This window comes from Juglans microcarpa x Juglans regia, chromosome 5S (genome assembly GCF_004785595.1).
Source record: "Juglans microcarpa x Juglans regia isolate MS1-56 chromosome 5S, Jm3101_v1.0, whole genome shotgun sequence".
Taxonomy (NCBI): domain Eukaryota; kingdom Viridiplantae; phylum Streptophyta; class Magnoliopsida; order Fagales; family Juglandaceae; genus Juglans; species Juglans microcarpa x Juglans regia.
In genome coordinates, this window is record NC_054603.1 from 26,209,710 (window position 1) to 26,231,877 (window position 22,168).

General features: G+C 36.5%; 1 non-coding gene across 1 annotated transcript; it reads left to right on the plus strand.

Annotated features, from left to right (window-relative positions):
• The first annotated feature begins 22,065 nt into the window (after positions 1–22,065).
• On the plus strand, positions 22,066–22,168 carry LOC121268705. The gene has a single exon (XR_005941218.1). It is a non-coding gene; the product is annotated as a U6 spliceosomal RNA (small nuclear RNA).

Consider the following 22,168-nt stretch of genomic DNA (forward strand, 5'->3'; position numbering starts at 1 on the left):
CCGGATTTCTGGGTTTTCCACCCGGGTTCGGGCCCGGGTCTGAGCCGGACTAGTCCGGCCCGGGTTTGAAACCCGGGTTCCGGTCCAGGTATACCCGAGTTCCCGGGTCAGAACCCGGATGAACACCCCTAAGTACAATTTAATCTATCTATCTCATTCCTTGAGGTATGATTTCTCAAAAGTCTTCAATTTCATCTTTTGCTTCCCTGTTTGTTCTCTCTTGTGCTATTTTCTCAAACTAATCATATGTTCTTTCCTCAATCTATATAACAAGAAGATAGTTTAGTTAAAGAGTCCGTATTTTATCATAGTATTAGAGAATACCAACATTGATTAACCAAGATTCAAGATTTTATCATTTTTTCTTCGTAGTGTCTTTTCTTTTCTTCTCAGTTTCTTTATTGGTCATAAAGGTTTTTACTGGAAACAGTACTTACCATGTCTGGCATCGGTCAAGTGGTAGCTCTCAGCACGAAGAACAAAACGATGTTTGTGAAATGTTTTGGTGATTTCTTGGTTGACTAATTATCTTTCACAAGAAATGGCTTCAAGTATACAATATTCGGAGAGATTTACATGAAATATTTGCCCAAAATAATCGATCTATGATTTTTGAGGTTAGAAAAGATATTGGGGCTCTCACTGATTAAGATAATAAAACAGACAATAGCTCTTATACTCAACTGAAATGTCTCTGGGAAGAATGATCGGTTTACAAATCTATACAAACATGAAGATGTCATTCTAATAAAACATTGCAATAAGACCAGCAGGAAGAACGCATCATGTGGTTTCTGATGGGGCTAAATGACCCCTATTTGAACATTAGGGGTCAGATCCTGTTAATGGAACCTTTTCCCACCATTATCAAGGCTTTCTCACTTGTTTTACAAGTATAAAAATATAGAGGAATCCCATCTGATGTTGTCCAAGATTTCAGTTCGATGATTGTTTTAGCTAAAAGGTCTATCTCCAATCTGGTGTAGCATGACACACAATTGACACAAAATTGATTAATGTTACAAGGTTTATGGGTATCCACCTTGTTAGGGGTAAATATTTCAGGCGCAAGACACACCAGGCTTAGTCCATCAGAAAGCAATCATCAAGATGCAAGGGAAAAAAGAAGGAAGAGACAAGACAAAGAAAAAGGCTGAGGAAAGGAAGTCAGACACGCAAAGAAGATGGTGAAGTACATAAGGCTAAACTTAATACCCCCAAGACCTTAATAAATGGGGTTCTGGGAAACAAAGAAAATGGATCATCTTCTACCTAGCAATACGGGACACCATTCTTTTTTATCTTCTCTAGGCTAAAGAGGTCTCTAACCTCTGTTGTACAGAGATATATGAGAAAGCATGAGAAACTGTAAAATACTCCCAATATAGTTGCCCTCCAAACGATCTGTGGACATAGGCTTTGTGCCGAATTATGTAAACATGTGTGTCTTTTTCTCTATTTATATTTATTGTATTTTTTTACTATTTATTTATATGGATATACGTACGAACACTGTATCAACACCACAAACCGCCATTGTGCGCTTTATATCGTATCATCGAAGCCCTAGTCACCTCTATGGGCTGGGGACGACTTTTTCTGCTATTTCGACCTGTTATGCGATTTTATGCATTAACACAGCTGGTTATAAATATGGAAAAATCAAGAATTAACAAGTTGGGTCTGTAAATCATGTAATGAAAATCTCATCTACTCGAGCATGCCAAGTCATCTCAGCTTTCAATCACATAAGATCAATGCCAGCAACTACTTGCTTTACTCCAATCTCAATCTTTGCCAGATTCTACATATACAGGCTAATTCAGTTGGTTCATTATATACACCTACTACAGATCCTAACACTTTTGCCAATCATCAGGTAGTACTTTCAGCCTTTCAGATTCAATTTTTTCGAATCATGTTACTTAAATCAATAGATAATTGATACTTGGTCAATTGACCATATCATGAGTTCCCTATCTTCATTTTCGTCTACAACATCCCTTGTAAATCTTAAAGAAAGACTACCAAATGGCAATGTAGCTCATGTTTCCCGTATAGGTACTGTACATTCGACTAATACTTTAATTATTCATAATGTTTTGTGTGTTCTTTCTTTTTCTTTCAATCTTATTCGGTTAGTAGACTAACAAAAAATACATCTTGTTGTCTTGTTTTCTTTGTTGATCATTGATTCATCTAAGACCTATCTTCATGGAAGATGATTGGGAAGGGTGAAAAGAGAGCTCACTTATAATTCCTTTTGTAGGATCATCCATCCATCCAGGTCAAATGTTGTGTCTTCGCCTTCTCAACATGCTTCTACTTCTCAACCAATTTTCGAGTTGTGGCACTATAAATTAGGTCAGATTTATCATCGTCTGAATAAAATTGTACCTAATATTAAGATGATAGTTTCTAGTCCTTGTTCAATTTTTTCTTTGGCAAGACAATATAAACTTTGTTTTCCGATAAGTCACAATGTAACGCATGCACCATTTGAGCTAATTCACTATAACATTTCGGGCCCTTTTATGATGGTTCCTTCCATTGATGGTTTTAAAGTCTTTATTTGCATAATTGAAGATATTTCTAAATGTACTTGGCTTTATCTTTTACAATCTAAAATGAATACAATAAGCTTTTTACATTTTAGTAAAGACTTTTGACCATAACCTCCAAGAGCAATTATTATGAATTCATTTTTAATTACAGAATCTTCTAATATTCAAATTATGAATGGAGATAGACTTTTTGAACTAGAAATGAAAAAGATCTCTTAACATTAGGGTGCATGGACCTAAACTTGTTACTCCGTGTGGATGAACCACCTATACCATGAATTAGGTTCATTGCTAGATTAAAGTATCTATGAAAAGTGGGAACGGTCTAACCAACTGAGTCTAATGTACACTAAGTCACAAGTGATTAAGAGCATTAGAGGTTTGACCCCACTATGTGATAATGTCAAGGACAATAAAAAGGCTATTGAAGAGCAATTTATTAGTTTTTATAAGGTATTGGCTAGCACCCTGATGAACACATTATCAGTTATGAAGTATGAAAAATCCAGTAATGTGAGCGAATGCATGATGGAAATAAGGAGTGCTGTATCCCAACAAAAATCTTCAGAGATTGAGATCTCAAGGTGATTTCTTGTCCATTTAGTAATCAACTGTCTTTTTACAGAATATATACAATTTAAATTTCTTACTACACACACTAGAAAAAGTGGTTCATTAATAAACTTTAAAGAGATTAACTACAGATCAACTACTGTTCACGCATTAGCCATTGCACACCTTACATGGATTTAATTTTTTTTTTTTTTAAGCAAAACGTGTGTTCTCCATCATCGTTGGTTTTTCTCCTCTTCCCATTCAAATTTTGCATGTATCCCACAACACCTACGCTCCTCCCTCACCAGGAACCCGCGTCGCCTTCCTCTTCCCAGCGCCACCTCGCGACGGCATCTCTCTGTTCTTCACCACCTCGCAACACGACTCCATCTACCCAGTGCCGCCACTCCCCGCGAGCTAATTGAATGGACCAAATTAGTGACACTACTCTAGTGGAGCTCTGTTTCGTCGCCTACCCTACTCAACTTCTTAGGTAAATGTTGTACCATTTTTCCTTCCATACTATTACGTTCTTCTTGTATACTGAGAGAGGTGATTTTTGGGTTTTGTGAGAGTGTGCTTGCCTAAAACACAATTTAATTGGCCTCATTTTATTCTCTGATAATGAGAGTTCTGCACTACATATCCTCGACAAAATTTCCTTACCTTCAAGCCATGATAATTGTACAAACCATGTTCTAATCTTAAAGATGTTAGTTATGTAATTGCAACATACCTTCTACCCGAGCATTAGACTTCAAAGTCAATAAACACAGATTTTTCAAAAGCTAACTTTGAATTATTCTTTGGCCAATCATTTAAGTAATACTTGACTACAACGTGGTTTCTTTCAGAATCAAGCAGAAGAATACACTTTTACGAAAGGGAATGATTTCTATGAACCATTTGGTGAAGTAATCCGTCCGTCAAACACAATATAGGCACAAAAAAAATCACTAGAATCACTCAAAAATTAACACAAAACCAATATAAAAAAAAATTACACACAATCAGAGTACAATATTTGTCACCAACCGAAAATTCAGGGTATAAAAATCAGTTTAAAGTGTAGAAATTAGCTTACCCCATCACTATAATTGGTTACAACAAACAGGGGTTCTGCCAGAAAACAACTGTGGTGTTGTCGCAGATCTGGATGTAGGCACAATTCCTCTACTACAGATCTGGACTTACATAGAAAGATGGGAGGAACCGAGACAGAGAGGAGCACGATGAGGAGAAGGATGTTTCAGTGGAGGGAGATCTTATCATGAAGGGATGGAATTTGCAGAGGATAGAAATATTCTGATTCTCATTGATAGAAGATGATTTTGTACAGTGTGCATTTATAGAGTTTACAATGCGAATATTCTTATGGACATTTTTACAAACACATGTTGTGCATAACAGAAAATACAGAGCAAAGGGCAGAGTTTGTTAGAGTCTTTGCCATTACAATTACAAGAGTGTCCAGAGGACACGCAACAACAATTCCTAGCCTATTCCAGAAGCTTCAGCCGAGGTGTCATGGTTTTGACATTTCACTTGTGACTTGGATGCCAGCGTGGAATGTTCAATACGCCCTCTCGAGCCTAACGGGGTGTCCACAACAGTGAGGCTCGTTCTTAGAAGTTGGAACCGTGGTGCTGCCAGGGGCTTTGTGAGTATATCAGCTATCTGATCTTTGGATGGTAAGAAGGCAACCTGAAGAGTTTTGGCAGCTACTCTATCACGAACAAAATGGAAATCAATTTCCATATGTTTGGTGCGAGAGTGAAGAACAGGATTAACGGTGAGATAGGTTGCACCAAGATTGTCACACCAAAGAAGAGGAGGTTTAGAGATGAAAATGTGAAGTTCTTTCAAGAGATTTTGAAGCCATAATAATTCAGCTGTGGTATTGGCAAGGGCTTTGTATTCAGCCTCGGTACTTGAGCGAGCAACAATGCGTTGCTTGCGAGAAGACCATGAAACGAGATTTTTACCCAATAAAATACAGAAGCTACTCGTAGAGCGGCGATCATCTGGGCAGCCAGCCCAGTCCACATCAGAAAAAGCTTAGAGTTGAAGGCTAGATGACTGATGAATGAATAAGCCAAAATTAAGTGTTTGCTTTAAGTATCTGAGTAGCCTTTTAACAGCAAGCCAGTGAGGAAGTTTCGGTTGATGCATGAATTGACATATTTTATTTACAGTGAATGCAATGTCAGGTCGAGTTAGCGAAAGATATTGTAAACTCCCAACGATGCTTCGATACATTGTGGAGTCAGGAAAGGTAGGAGTATCATAAAGGGAAAGACGACTTGAGGCTATCATTGGAGAGGTGACTCCATTGGCAGCGAGCATATTAACACGAGAGAGTAAATCACAGATATATTTCCTTTGTGACAGTAAAATACCATTGTGCATATGACAAATCTCGATGCCAAGAAAAAAGGATAATTGTCCTAAGTCTTTGACAGGAAAAACAGAGTTCAGAAAGGAAATAAGGTGTTCGATTTGAGAAGGATGAGAACTTGTTACGATGATATAATCAACGTAAATTAAGACATAAATGAGCATGGAGTTCAAAGCATAAATAAAAAGAGATTGGTCAGCTTGAGAAGGAACAAAACCATACTCACAAAGAGAGGAGGAAAGCTGGGCAAACCAAGCACGAGGAGCTTGTTTAAGGCCGTAGATGGCCTTATGCAAGCGACACACGTACTCGGGATGCTCAGGATGGACAAAACCAATGGGCTGAGTCATGTAGACAGTCTCGGTAAGATCGCCGTGGAGAAATGCGTTTTGAATGTCGATTTGCCTAAGAGGCCATCCCTTTGACACAGCAAGAGAAAGAACAAGGCGGATCGTGGTTGGTTTGACAACCAGGCTGAAAGTCTCAGCGTAGTCAACTCCTTCTTGTTGGTGGAAACCTTTGGCAACAAGCTTTGCCTTGCGCCGTTCAATAGAGCCGTCGGAGTTGTGCTTGGTGTGAAACACCCAGCTGCAACCAACAATGTTAGAGGAAGGGGGAGGGGAAATAAGAGACTAAGTTTTGCTTTGGAGAAGGGCTTGAAACTCTCTACTCATGGCCTCACGCCACTCAGACCATTGAGAGGCAATTGTATAGGATGATGGTTCTTCAAGTGGGTCAATAGACAGAGAAAGGCAGTGCCGAGGAGTAGGGTATGGGATGAGACCATGGGTGAGCTGTTTGGGCCGTGAGCTGTTCGTTTTGGAACGGGTGATGATCGAAGATCGCAGGGGGGGAGGAGGTGGTGGTGGTGGTTGAGATGGTTGTGGTGGTGATTGAGATGAGGTAGTCGACGAATTGGGGGAGTTAGGGTTTGAGGGGTTCGGGTTAGACTCAGATGAAGGGAACGAGGTATGTGGAAAGGTAAAGAGTTGAGGGATGAGAAAGATGGGTCAGAAGGAGAATTTGATGGGTTTGGGCTGGATGGTGATATTGAGCCCGAGTTAGGTGGTACAAATATTGGGAGATGTGTGTGGGTTTAGGAAGGAGGGTTGAGGCCCAGAACTGATGTTGTTTTGTTAAGACCCGAAATGAATGATGAGTATGGAAAGGACTTTTCGTTGAAGAAGACATCACGTGATATGTACAGATGATTGGTAGGGAGATGAAGACACTTATACCCTTTGTATATTGGGCTGTAACCAAGAAAAAGACTGGAAAGAGAACGAAAATGGATTTTATGATTGTTGTAGGGCCTAAGATTGGGCCAACATTCAGACCCAAAAACTTTGATAAATTTATAATCAGGTTCAGTTTTAAAAAGAAGACTGTGAGGTGATTTTTTGTGAAGTGATGGAGACGGTAGAAAATTGATGAGATAAGATGCCGTGTGAAAAGCGTCCGACCAAAAAGAATAAGGAAGAGAGGCCGTTGCTAAAAGGGCAAGACCTGTCTCGACAATATGGCGATGCTTTCTCTCCACAACACCATTTTGTTGGTGTGTATGAGGACATGAGAGTCGATGTGTGATTCCTTGATTTTTGAGAACATTGGTGAGTGGCCGAAATTCACCACCCCAATCACTTTGCACAATTTTAATTTTGGCATCAAATAAGCGTTCAACATTTTTTTGAAAAACCAAGAAGGTGGAGGTGGCATCACTCTTAGAGGCAATCGGGTAAAACCAAGTGTATCGACTATAATCATCAACGAAAGAAATATAATACCGAAAACCTTCATGAGAAGTATAGGGAGAGGGATCCCAAACATCAACAAAAATTAAATGCAAGGGAGTAGAAGAACGAGTTGTATTAATATTAAAAGGAAGTTGTCTACATTTGGCCAAGGGACAACTAGAGCAATAAAAAAAGGATTCAGTAGGAACAAAAGGTAGACATTTGGTGCGAATAATCTGGGAGACAAGTCGAAGAGATGGATGACCATGTCTGTGATGCCATTGAGCTAGGGAAGTTCTTTCACCAACATGAGCCGCAGGGGAGAGAGTGATGGTGTCTGGAGGTGGAAAAAGATAAAGGCCATTATGCGTTGGTCCCTGGATGAGAGGAGTCCCTGTTTGCTTGTCCTTCACACAAAAATGGGAATCATGAAATTCAAAGTAAACACCATTGTCACAACAAAATTGATAGACAGAAACCAAGTTCTTTGTAATGTGAGGAACACGTAATAAATTGTGAAGAAGAAAGTTAGAGGAAGAAAAAGAAACTTGAGAATCACCAATATGAGTTATTGGAAGAGTGTTACCATCCCCAACTGTTATCTGCTCGGGTCCGTGGTAAGTTTCGGTTGAGAGATTAAGATTTTGGAGCTCCGAAGTTATGTGGTTGGTAGCAGCAGAATCAGGATACCACTGAGTATTGGAGGAAGGCTAAGAGGAGGTGAAGTTGGCGGAAGGAGGTTTGGAGGGATTGTACTGATAGGCTTGGTCAAAACGGTGATAACATTGGAGAGCAACATGACCAATCTTATTACAGACTTGACAAGATGGTCGGTTGAAGTTTGAAGGAGATGGAGAGAAATTAGAAGAAAAATTAGGAGAAGTTCTACCGCCACGATTTCTACCACGAAAGGAGTTACGACCTCCTCGAAAATTTGATCTGCCACCCCTAGAGTAAGATTGAGTGCAGTGGGGGTTGAGAGGAGACCTTGCTGGGCTGTTTTGAGTGATGCTCGACTCTCAAAGGTAAGAAGAAGATTGAATAGTTCAACATAACTGATGGGTGTAGCTCGAGTAGACACAGAGATAACAAAGGAATCAAAATCAGAGGTAAGGCCATTTAGGATGTATGAAACCACTTCAGAGTCACGAAGTGGTTCGCCGGCAGCAGTCATAGTGTCGGAGAGAAGACGAACCTTTTGATAGTAATCCGTTACAGAGAGTGAGCTTTTTTTGAGATTTGTGAGCTGGTGACGAATCTGAAATATTTTTGCTTGAGATTGAGAAGTGAACATGGTTTCTAGAGAAAGCCATAGTTCACGAGATGTACGAGAGGAGACGGCTTGAGCAAGGATGGATTCAGTGAGGGAGGAAAGGAGAGCACTAAGTAGGAGTTGATCAGTACGGCGCCATTGAAGATAAGATGGATTGGGCTTGGGAGCAGAAGGAAGACCTGGAGTGGAAGATGGAGATGGAGAGATTATAGGAGGTGGAGGTGGAAAGGAGCCATCGATGAAATGATAAAGATCTTGACCGTGAAGATATGGAACAATTTGAGCTCGCCAGAGAAGGTAGTTGTCGGAGGTAAGCTTGAAAGAGACTATGTAGGAGAAGTTATTGGGAAGTTGGATGGGAATAGGAGAAGAACCATTTTTGTCCGAAACAGAGGTAGCCATGGGTGGAGAAGAAATAAAGAGAAAGAGAGGAAGAAAAAAAAAAAAGGAGACGTGAGTCACTTAGTGGCTCTTGATACCATGATGGAATTTGCAGAGGATAGAAATATTCTGATTCTCATTGATAGAAGATGATTTTGTACAGTGTGCATTTATAGAGTTTACAATGCGAATATTCTTTTGGACATTTTTACAAACACGTGTTGTGCATAACAGAAAATACAGAGCAAAGGGCAGAGTTTGTTAGAGTCTTTGCCATTACAATTACAAGAGTGTCAAGAGGACACGCAACAACAATTCCTAGCCTATTCCAGAAGCTTCAGCCGAGGTGTCATGGTTTTGACATTTCACTTGTGACTTGGATGCCAACGTGGAAGGTTCAATATGAAGGGATGAAGGCACTGTAATGAGTTGTTGTGAAGAGCTTCCGAGAGAAGGGCTTGAGCTTGCTTCGACGAGGAGAGGCACTACAATGAGTTGTTAGGCCAGAGGAGCTTGCTTCAGCGAGTAGAGGAGAGAGAGGGGCTTGAGCTTCGATGAGAGGGGCAGATAAACGATTCAACTTTTTCAAATCTTAAAATAATAATAATAAATAATATTTTGTCAACTCAATTCAACTCACTTCAACATTCAAACGCGAGAGCTTCGTGAGTAGACTCAAATTAGGAACTGGTTCAGTCTCAATTAGTGAACCCAGTCTACACGTAAGGTGTAGGGTGTGCATTGGGGGGACCCGCTGCTGTCCAACGTTTTTTAGCATTAAATTGTTTGTACAAGAAGAAGTCACATGTATAAATTGTTGCTCAAGAAGAAAGACAATCTCAATTCTCTTATGCATTAAGTCCAACTTTTTCGATTCTCATTATAATACGTGGTGGGTTGATTCGGCTTTTTTAATTCATGCTACCAATACCATGTAAGGGTTTCTTTGCCTAAGAAAATCGATGGAAAATGAACAATACATCTATTCAAGAAAAGGGATGGGTTCCCATTTCTAGACCATTGTAACTTTTAAACTTATATTTAGATAATGGATATATTTTAGACCTTGAAAACATATTTTATATACCTTACTTTTCTAAAATCTTGGTCTCTATTTCTAGGTTGGTACCTTTAGGATTTGAATTTAATTTTGTGAATTCAAATGTTTATGTATTTAAAAACTCTACATTTATTGGTTCTAGGACCTTGATTATTGGTTTATATATACTGAATTTTGATTATAGTTGAAAATATCTTTTTCACTCAACATGATGATATTAGCACTAAATATAATATTATTGATGAGTCCTCCTCATGTATCGATCATAGAGCGAATTAAAATATTAGTTAATGATGGCATTCCTAAAGACTTTATACTCTTCGGATTTTGAAACTTATGTGGAATTTGTAAAGGCATGAGGACCATATAGTATGCCTTGTTTGAATGGTTGGATATATTTTTTCTTGGAGTTAATTACACTTTGTCTCCTCAAACTTTCTACTCAATTCACAATATACTTCTGAAACTAATAATTACATTAAAGTGGACACTCGAACTTTCAAAACTTCCCAAGTCCCCTTCCTTCTACTAGCAACATTAAATCTAACATAAATTCACTGCACGTATTGTTCATGTGCGTAACATTCACTATAAAGATATAATTTTCATCTAATTTATTATCATTGATAATGTAAAATGTAAAATAATATATGCTATCAATTAATAATAAATAATAAATCATTAAATAATTAAATAGTTTTTTTATTAATTTATATATGGTTAATGAATATAAAATAATTTCATTGTGTACATGAATATAAATAATTATCATTATCCATATTTGCTTGCAACTTAGGTATAAAATAATGTTCTATATAGTTAATGATTAATGATTTATTATTAATTGATAGCATATATTATTTTATATTTTATATGGTCAATGATAATGAATTAGATGAAAATTACATATTTACAGTGAATTTTCGTTAGATTTAACGCTGCTGGTAGACGGAAGGGGGGGATTGGAAAGTTTTAAAAGTTCGAGGGTCCACTTTGATACAATTATTAGTTTCAGAGGCACATTGTGAATCGAGTGAAAGTTCGATAGGGTAAAGTGTAATTAACCTTTTATCTTTTTATTAACGACTATTCCATGTTTATATATCTCTACCTACTTTTTAATAATTATGAAGCACTAGATGCTTTTAAAACATATAAAATGGAAGAAGAAAGACAACAAGAAAAGAAAATAAAGATTGTAAGATTTGACAAGGGTGGATAATATTATGATAGGTGCATAGATTCAGAGCAAAGACCAGGTCTATTTGCAAGTCTTTTTAAGGAATAATTTAATATTGGTTTATATACGATGTCGGGGTTGACCTAACCAAAATGATGTTTTTGAGAGGTGAGGTCATACCCTTAAGGATATGGTAAGAAGTGAAGCCTTAAAAGCTGCAATGTATATATCTTAAGTAGAGTTCTATCTGAAGTTCTTCCTTGTACGTCATCTAAATTATGAGAAGGATGGAAAGGTCTATAATCCACAACTAAAAAAGTTTGACCAAAAGACAATCTATGGATTTATTGGCTATCCAAATAATACCAATGGTTCCATATTTTTATTGCTCCTCGCATACACCTAGAATTGTAAAACTAGAAATACAAATTTGTTGCATATCTTGGAATAAGTAGTAGTAATTATCCTTGAAAAATAGTAAGGGAGGAAGCACAATATTAAGATATTGCATCTATGAATATAAATGAAACAATTTTCAATCAAGAAAATCAACATGATACCCTTAAAGAACAATCAATTTGAGAGGGGAAGCGCTAGAAGCCAGATGAGTCGAGATTCTTTGTTTTACACCCACTAATAAACACACGACACGTAGGGGTTCTGGTAAAATGAGGAATAGAATTGCATGTAGAGAATTCCTACATTAATTTCATCTCTTCCCCAAACCCGATGTCTTTTCTCCTTCCCCCCCCCCTCCCTCCCTCTCTCTCTCTCTCCCCCTCCTTCAAAGGATTGAATCAAGCCACCCTTCTCTCTCTCCTCCGAAGGTCCAATTCTCGCCCCCATCTCTCTCTCTCTCTCAAGTCTAAAACCAACTTTCTCACCCTTTAGTTGATCTCTATCAACTGACAGGTTACTTTGTAAGTAAGTTTAATATTTGATGCTTATGGTGTATTTTAGGAGTTGGGTGTATTTGTTGATTTGTAAGTAGTTGATTGGGTGTATAGTAGGGGCTGGGTGGGTGAATTTGTTGCTGGATTTTTCTGGCAAGGGTTGTTTACTTGTTTGCGTCACCTGCACTTGCATGGAAGGCAGGTCAAATAAAAAAATAAGCCATGATTTATTATATAACAAATTAGGAATTTAGGATCTAATTTGATGATAGCAGAAGGGAGAGCAGAGGAGAGAGAGGTTCGGAATTTGTCGAGAGAGCTTCGATTGAAAGGGAGAGGAGAGTTGTGAGGGGGAGAAGAGAGAAGAGAGAAAGGGAAAAGGGAGAGGAGAGGAGAGGGGAGAGCTCGGGGATAAAAGGAAAGAGAAAAACTAAGACAAAAGTGCACCCACGGTAAGACTCATAAATCTCCCATGTGTTCAAATTCTATTGGAGGGTGTAAAATACCAAAGAATGCCAAGTTCGGTTTGAAGCTTTTCTCATTTGAGAACCAATACCACCTCAGGAGGAACACATCAATGTTTAGTCTACAAACCAACATCTACATAATATGTACGAGACTATAGACTTAAAAAAATCCTTAAGAGTAAGGAAGCCTGCTATTTCTGATAACAACTTTGTGTACCTATGAGATTTTGACTTTGATGTAGGACTTAAAGATCATCTCATCTCATTTTCACATGTCATGAGAGAAGAAAATTCTAAATTTTGGCACTATCCTATGATAGAAGAAATGGAATATATGTCTAAAATTCAAGTTTGGGAAATTGTCAAGTTATGTAAAAAGAGTTAAAAGTCATTTACAGTAAGTGGGTCTACAAAACCAAGAAAGAATCAAATAGTAATATCGATAGATGTAAAGCTAGACTTTTAGCTAAATGATTCACACAAATAAAAGGTATTGATTACCTTGACATTTTCTATCCAATTTCTAGAAAGGACTCTTTAGAGCAATCGTGGTATTAGTAGCTTAATTTTGTTTAGAGTTACATTTGATACGTGTGAGAACATTTTTGAATGAGACTCTTGAATAAAAGGTGTACATGATACATATAGGTTTGGAAAGTGAGATAAGAATTTTTTATTTTAGATGAAATTTTAAATTATTATTTTTTAATATTATTATTGTTTTGTGATTTGAAAAAATAGAATTGGAATTTGAAAAAGTTGAATTGTTTATTATATTTTGTCTGAGAATTTGAAAAAATTGTAATGATGAGATGAGATGAGAATTTTATATCTCATCCCACTTGTCAAACATATCTGCAAGTTACAAAAATCTCACCATGTTATTACTTCATTTGTTTTTAAGGAGAACGTTATAGATAATTGCATATACCAGAAATTTATTGGAAGTGAATTTATTTCCTTAGTCATATGTGTTTATGATATCTTACTTGGGACTAATGATTTGGGTCAATTACATCATTCCAAACAATTCTTTTCCAAACCTTTAAAATGAAGAACTTATGTGATCAGGCTTCTTATGTCTTAGGCATAGAGATTCATCGAGAGATGTCTAAAACAATATTATAGCTTCTCATAAAACCTAGACTGAAAAGATGTTGGAGTGATTCATAATGAATGAATATATATCCAATGCAGCGCTCATATTTAAGGGTGATAAATTTAGTTTAAGTTAATATCTGAGAAATGCTTCGAAAAATAAAGAAGTGGAAAACATACCTTTGCATCTGTTGTACGTAGTAGGGTTGTGCTGCGGGTTCTTGCAATCCGACCTGTCCACCTAATCCACCCGTCCTATTCGAGGACCGGCAAGCAACTTTCTTGCGCCGGGTGTGGGTGCATGCGAGTGCTTAAAAGGAAAAACCAACTCAGCTGGGTTTTCACTTGCCCACCCCAATATATTTTTTTTTTCAAAAAATACATCATATATAAAAGGCAAAACCTTAATTTTCTTTCTCTCATTTCTCCATTCTCTTTGTCTCCTTCCTCTCATTCTAATACCAACGATTGCCGCCATTCTCCATTTCTCCTCCTATTATTCTCTTGTTCTTTTTCTCCTCACCTCAGCCTGCTTCTGCTTCTCCACTGATGACCAAGTAGTGTTCGCGTGTCATCGGCAATTTTTCTTCTACTCCTATTCTTCTCTTCTTTCTTTTTATCCTCCTCTTATTTGCCTTCTTCTTCTCCACCCATGGCCAAGTCGTGATTGACAGTCGGATTGTCATAACATCTATGTAGATTCGTGTAATTTATGCAGGTTATCTAAAATTGGTTGGATATTCAGACTCAAATTCTGTAGGTTGTCATGACTCTAGAAAGTCTACTTCAAGGTATGCCTTCATGTTGGTAAGATGTGTCATATCATGGTAGAGTACCAAACAGACAATCATTGTATTTTTTGCTATTGACGTGGACTTTATAGCATGCTTTGAAGCAACTACACAGGAAAAATAGTTTGTAAAGTTTATCACATGACTTTAAGGTGGATTCGATATTCAAGCCACTAAAGATTTATTGTGATAATTTGGAAATAATTTTCTTTTCTAAGAATAACAAAAGTGGAGGCAAAAGTAGACATATGAACAGAAAGTATCTTACTATCAGAGAGAATTAAGATACAAGAAGTCTCATACATCATATGAGTGCATCATTTATGATTGTCGTTCCCATGAAAAAAAGACTCGGTAAAGATGTTGTTGCAACATATAGAAAGCATGGGCTTAATTTTATCTTTTATTGTTTTCTTATTATATACCGTACCTATTATTGTCAAGAACAATATTTTTATTTGTGCACATGATACAAAGTTTTGAATACCATTTCGGTGGCTCTTTCGATCGAGGCACTGGAATGAAATATGTCAATACAGATACCGATACCGATACTATATTCCAAAATTAATTATTAAAACTATAAATTATTATTATATATATTATTAAAATTAAAAAGAAAGTCCCTGAGGCCTCAGCCGCTATGTTTCATGGATCCCTATAAGATCTTGCAGGCGTGTGTGGATGGTATCAATACTATCAACTTTATTTAGATTTATTTAAATTTTGTTCAGTTGATTCAGGGTGTTCATCCGGGTTCCAACCCGGGTCTACCAGGACCGGGACCTGGGTTTCAAACCCGGGCCGGAACCCGGGTAAATCTGGGTTTTGACAAACCCGGATTCCTGGTTGAACCCGGATTTTTTTTTTATTATTAATTGTACTTCAAATATTTTGTCTCCATTTAGAATTTCAAATCATATTCTCAATAGAAAACCAATATAAATCTCTTTTAGTCTTACTTCTTAATACGTCATAAGCATATAAGCAATTAACTAAATGCATGTAAAAAATAAATAAATCAATATTCATCATATAAAATGCATGCGACATACAAGAGGCAATCAACTACATATTACATTGTTTGAACTAATTTGCTAAGCATATTACAAAACACATACATTACTTTAATTAGACTCTAATACACAACAAATTGTTTGCAAAAAATTAGAAATTTTTCCATCAATTAGCTCTTCTTCCAACAATCACAGGATAGCTCTCTTGGCTGAATCAGAAACTAGTATTTGATGTTGTTGCACGCCATATGGGAAAGGAGCATTTGTTACAACCTGTTCAAACTAGAAGCAATATAATAGGTCATTGTTAGGTGGCTGATTGTTACAACCTGCAGTGCTCTGGAACTAATCTCAGTATAATTTATATGCTGAAAATTTTAAATTGCTGTCAGCAGCCCTTATGCTAAGTAAAAGAATCATCTATTTATATAGTTTCATGCAAATTCTATTTAGCTAACCTTTCTTGGAAAGTTCACAAACAAGCAATCCTAACATATAAGCATACGTCATATTACAATAGGAGCATACAAGTTTGAATTTCCTAGCTTCAATGGATTTTTTCTTTCTATTTCATGAACAAGTTTGGATCTTACTGGTGACTATGGTTGTGCTCCTTAGAAGATCAAGAGGTAAAATAAGACTGGATCCTTACCTCCAGATCTTTCCTTTGATACCATTTCCCTTTCAGCATGAACTCTTGATCTAATAAATCGTCTTTCGGGTCATATTCAGCTCTGCAACCCAAGATGGAAAGACTTGTGATCATTTAAACTAATTGAAGCATATTTTAAAACATTAAGCAAAAAATGACAACCAGCTCGCTTAGGTAACCAGAGGTTGCATAACTAAAGCGGAACCTTAATATATCACAACATAATCATGAGTTCAAAACATATATGTTTAATTCTAAATGTGAAGCCATTCAAATGGATCACCTGCAGAACACTATGAACAGGATAGGAACTATTGGGTCCAAGACACTGAGACAGGTTCATAAGAATAGGTTAAATTAGGCAATGAGTGACATAAGCAGACTAAGATATTTCACTTTAAAGCTAATAGCTCGTAAATTCGTAAACATAGGATTACATCCCAACGTACAGCCATGTAACAACCTACAAGTTTGTGGTGGTGAAATCCTATGCTTGTTTTGCTGCCTTCCACACATACATAGAAAATAAGTCTTACAAGAAAGAAGGGTGCCATTCAATAATTGTGGTGGAGTTCTATCTAGTAGGAACATCCATGCAAATCATCCTCCCACTAATATTTTTCTTTACCGCACAAGCCTTGAACTTGGCAAACCTCGACGGTGAAAACTTCACATATCTAACGGCATCTCCAATTCTTGTTACAAACTCATAAACATCTCTCAAGCCGTCCATAACAATCAAATTCAATATATGGGCAGCACACCGCATGTGAAGAAACTCACCACCCAATATGGTACAATCACTATCCTTTATTCTCCTTCTCATGTAATCAACAGCAACATCATTAGAGGAGGCGTTATCAACTGTGATAGTCAAGATCTTATTAATCTCTCAATCATGCAACCCCAAGTCTAACACTCTCCCAATAGTTTCGCCCCTATGGTTGGGAATTTGGCAAAACTTTATTATTTTTTTGTGCAATTTCCAGTTACAATCAATCAAATGTGCAGTAATGCACATGTAGTTCATATTTTGCACCGATGTCTAGGTATCGGTGTTTAGAGAGATTCTTTGACCATCCAACAATTTTTTTAGCTGTATCTTCTCTTCGTTATACAGCTTAATACAATCCATTTTTAAAGTGATTCGGGATGGCAAAGTAAATCGAGACTCTAAATCAGCCACGTACTCAACAAACCCTTGGTTCTCCACAAGCCTAAAAGGTAATTCACACCTAATAAAAAACTTAGCAGTTGACACTCTAAGATTTTCTGCATCATACTTCACTAGACTTTGTGGGCTACATACTCTTCCCTCTGCATCTCTCTTAACACCAGATGATTGACTTTTTTCAACTCCTTTAAATCTAAGAGGGGAAGTTTTATATGCATTCTGGAGGTGGTGTATCATAGATGAAGTAACATTCTTGTAGTGGCAACTGTATAGCTTAGCGCAATAATTGCACTGAGCTTTTGGGTTATTTTGGTCAATAGGTTGCACTTTAGTAAAGTGTTCCCAAACCACCGATTGGTTACTATGTGTTTTTCTTTTATTGCTTGGATAAAGGTGGGATGGAATGGGTAGGTTGTTGTGTATATGTGGATGAAAGGATTTGAATACTCCCATACTCCTTTACATCCACTGGAATAGAAGAGGAGTCACCACCAACCCCTTGGGTTGTACCGACATTACAACTCACAGAATCTTCTTCCATCTGTTATTGAGTAATAAAAACTACCAAACACAATATAATAAATAATCAAACACTAATAATCTAATATAATAAAATATAACACAGAGAGAGAGAGAGAGAGATAGAATTATAACACTAATAATCAAATATAATAAATACTAAATGGTTGTTTATTATTTTCCAATATTCAAACTGAACTTTCATGAGTAGTTGAACTTCATTGCATGACTATATATACTTGAACTCAATGATCAATTGGACCGACCTCTTAATATTATAATCTTTAAAATGCAACCAAGTCTCAGATCGAGAATACAAACAGAGCCATTTTAGTAAAAAAAAAAAACAATGAATCTTTACAAGTTGTTTGGATAGCAGGGCAAAAAGGGACAAAAACAAAGAGATAAACATGTTTATTGAATACGAGTCAGATCACTATAGAAAGCTAAAACTATAAGACCAAAGTTTTCTGACAGCAACACTATTCCCAATAGAATGCATCAAAGAATCTTCTAATGTAGTAACTCGGGCAACATGTTGATCATAGAGAAAAAAATTTATAATAGAAGTGTCCACACAAAAATCAATATCCAGGTTGAAGTGTCCATACAAAAGCATAAAGGGAAAGCCAATCTTCACAATCCTCTGGGCCACACACTATTTAGGCGTGACACTGTCAATTTCTCTATTATTGGGTTGTACTACAAATTTTTATTTTTTACTTTTTTATTTTTAAAAAGCTACTCAAAGTATGTGAATTATGTGCAAAGTTTCCACTGAGTTAATTAGTACCTACGTACTATATATATATATATATATATATGCATTCACTTAATTAATTTCCTATAGTAGAAATTTGAATTAAATTCAGTTAAAAAGAAGACCAATATTAATTAGCCGTGGACTATAGCCGTATTCCCCTAAAACACATCAAGCCAGTTAGAACAAGCAAACCCAACAAATAAAATCAAGTTGGGTATTCCCCTAACAATTAAAACCAAACCCAGAAATCCAATGGAGGTCCAGTACTCTACTTAACCAAGTGATTACCCCATCCAATGAAGGTCCAGAATCATAGTTACAGGGAGGGAGGGAGGGAGGGAGAGAGAGAGAGAGAGAGAGAGAGAGTATGAGATGCAGCGACCGAGATGGGGCGAGGACGAGCGGCGGACGGTTATGGGGTCATGGCTCACGGGGTCACGGTGATGGAGGCAGGGGCTTAGGGTTTCTGTGTTTTCGCACTTCTCAGCGTAATGAGACAGCGAGAGAGAGCAAGCGAGAGAGATAGGGTGGGGTGGGGGAAGAAGTATATAACCGGTATCAAAACGGATACCAGTTTTTATTAAAATAAAAATAAAAATCCGGGTACCGGGTTTTTAAACCCGGTACCTAGGTTTCAAACCCTTACCCAGACCGGGTTGGTCCAGGTTTTCAAACCCAGGTTTCGGCCCGTGTTTGATCCGAGCCGAAACCAGAATCTTCGGGTTCCGGACCGGTCCGAGAAAAAGCCCGGCCCGGATGAACAGTCCTACAGTTGATTTTTAAAAATAATGATATATATAAAATATTTTGTACATGCTTTTAGAGTGAAAAACTCAACACAAGCTTTTTATCAAGTTTGATGTGAGGTTATGAAAAGTAAAAACCGAAAAAACCCTTGAGTTTAATTTTACGAAAAAGTACTTGTCAGTAACTTTAATTACAAATTGGTTTTACATACCAGACCGAAATTTACATACTTGGCGAAACACCGGAAACTAGTCGAATTGACCGAAACGCATCGAAATGGCCGGTATTTGAACCGGTATGAAACATAGACCTCCCCCGTGTTGGTTACTGTTCTGGTACGGTAAATTCCAACCATTCTAGCTGGTATGGTATAATATTTAAAACTTTGATATGAAGTATTTGCTCCTAATCTAGTTCTTTATGACCTTGGACACATAATGACTTATATGAAGTCATTTATAAAATTAAAAAGAAAAAAAAAGCTATAAACCAGACTCTATTTCATTTTCATCCCACTATAATAAGGTGGCATTATCCATCAACATTTGGCTTTCTTCTTTTAAAAAGTAAATGATGATCCGAAAGTGATAAAAATACCACATTTCACATAATAAAATGAAAATGTGATACAAGTATGAATCGTAGCAACAGTCGTGTAGAAATATATCACATATGGAGTTTTTTTTACGAAGAAACCAATATGTTGTAATACACAAAAGAAAATGCTAATATAATAATATAAGGAAAATGATTTGTACAGTGCACAAATCCCATAGAAACCCTTTAAAATAAAGTGGGATCTATATAAAAAAAAAATTAACTTTTTTTTTTTTTTTATAGCAAGTCTTACCTTTTTTTTTTTTTAAAGACTTGCATAATACTTAAACACTATAAGTCTATAAACATGCATTACTCGTTCAGTTTTTGTTATCCAGTTAATTTTAAATATGTCACATAATCCAAGTCAGAATATAACATCACATCTCCTGTAAGAAAAATTATAAGGAGTGGTCGTGCCGACCAGCCTGGGATCTAGCAGGGATGGCCAACAAAAAGAATAAAAATTCTAATTAAAAAAAGGTGCAGTAATTTGAAATAAAATAATAAATAGAAATAATTCATAAAATTAAAAAGGGTAGAGAGAGAGAGAGTGCTAGCTAGGCCTCTCACGAGGGAACCTTTGGGTGGCCCAAATCTGGCTGGGCTATCATACCTATTGTGTTCCAAATAGGTCCACCCCTTAGGTGAGGCCGGTCGGTCCACCTATGGGGTGGCCATTACATGTGCATTCAAGAAGAAGCTTCCACCTGTTTTTTTTTTTTTTTTAATAATTATTATTATTAATTTACAAATAGAAAAATAACTAAAAAAATCTGACAATTTTATCATATTTAATAGTTCAACTGGAAAGTTGGTGCAAATTATTGGTATTAGACTCTAAATTCTCATTTGTTTTTGCAGATAAAATAAAATGAGTTGAGATAAAAGTTAGAAATTGAATAAAATATTATTAGAATATATTTTTTTAATATTATTATCGTTTTGAAATTTAAAAAATTTGAATTATTTATTTTATTTTATGTAAAAATTTAAAAAAATTATAATAATGAGATGAGATGAGGCACTGAAACAGTTGGGACAGCTTAGGTACTTCTTTTTTTTAAAACAGTAGGTACTTTCTTTTTACTCCCAGTTACCTCAAGAGTCAAAATCCACAATGGAATATAGATCAGATTAATATACGACCTGATTAATTGGATACTTATTACTTGACTTAATCATAGATAAACAAACGGTTTAGGTTTAGGTTTAGGTAACAATGCTAATTCTACTCACAAAAAATTTACATATCCACGTGACTTTGATCTCATCTGTAACTACTTTTATTTAAAAAAAAAAAAAAATAGAAAAGTAGAAAAAATTGTGGAAAACAACGTAGATATGTAAGTTTTTTGTGAGCACCTTTATCATTTTCCATGCGTAATTAGGTCAAATATACAAGAATAAGTTAATTAAGTCCAACTATCTAAGTGTTCAAATGAGATAACAAAAAAAAAAAAAAAAAAAATAGTATTGCAAATCATTCAAAGAGCACTATTAATAAATACACTTCATCATGCCAAACAAACCCGAATTCTGCCAAAAGTAGATAAAGAACATGATGCACTAATTTTTATTCACTACGTTCTTGTTAGAGTTTGTTGGTTTTTTTGTATTGTATTGTTGACACTCCCCCTCAAGATGAAGAGTGAGTGTTATTTAAACCCAACTTGCACAACAAAGTACGAAGATTTTGGGAGTTAAGTGCCTTTGTAAACAAATCATCAAGTACTTGACATGGAAGGTGCAAATGACACCCTCTTGAAACTTATCTTTTACAATATAGCATTCTAGTTCAATATGCTTTCTTTTAAATCATGAAATACATGGATTTGCTGCTATTTTGATTGCGGCTTGGTTATCACAATAGAGTGATACTGCTTGAGGATGCTCGATCTTGCAGGCTTTGGTCAATGACAACAACTTCATACACAACAACTGTGGAGCGATATTATAAATTTGAAGAAGATTGAGAAACCTTTTGTTGTTTCTTTGGTTTCAGGGAAATCAAAGATGCACAAGAAAAATAACATACCAAATTATGGGTCTTTGTTTGTCAGGGAACTTGTCCAATCATCATCAACAAAGGCTTTCAACTGAGGACAATAATGGAGGGAAGAAAAGACCTCGTCCTTGTAAACCTATAATATACTATAACCCTCCTTAAGTTGCTTGTAGATGAAGAGGTCTTGGCTTGCCTAGCCCCTTCGGAGACATCTGATAAAATTGGAACGATACAAAGAAGATTACCATGGCCCTTGCACAAGGATGACACGCACAAATCGTGAAATGGTCTTGACTTGC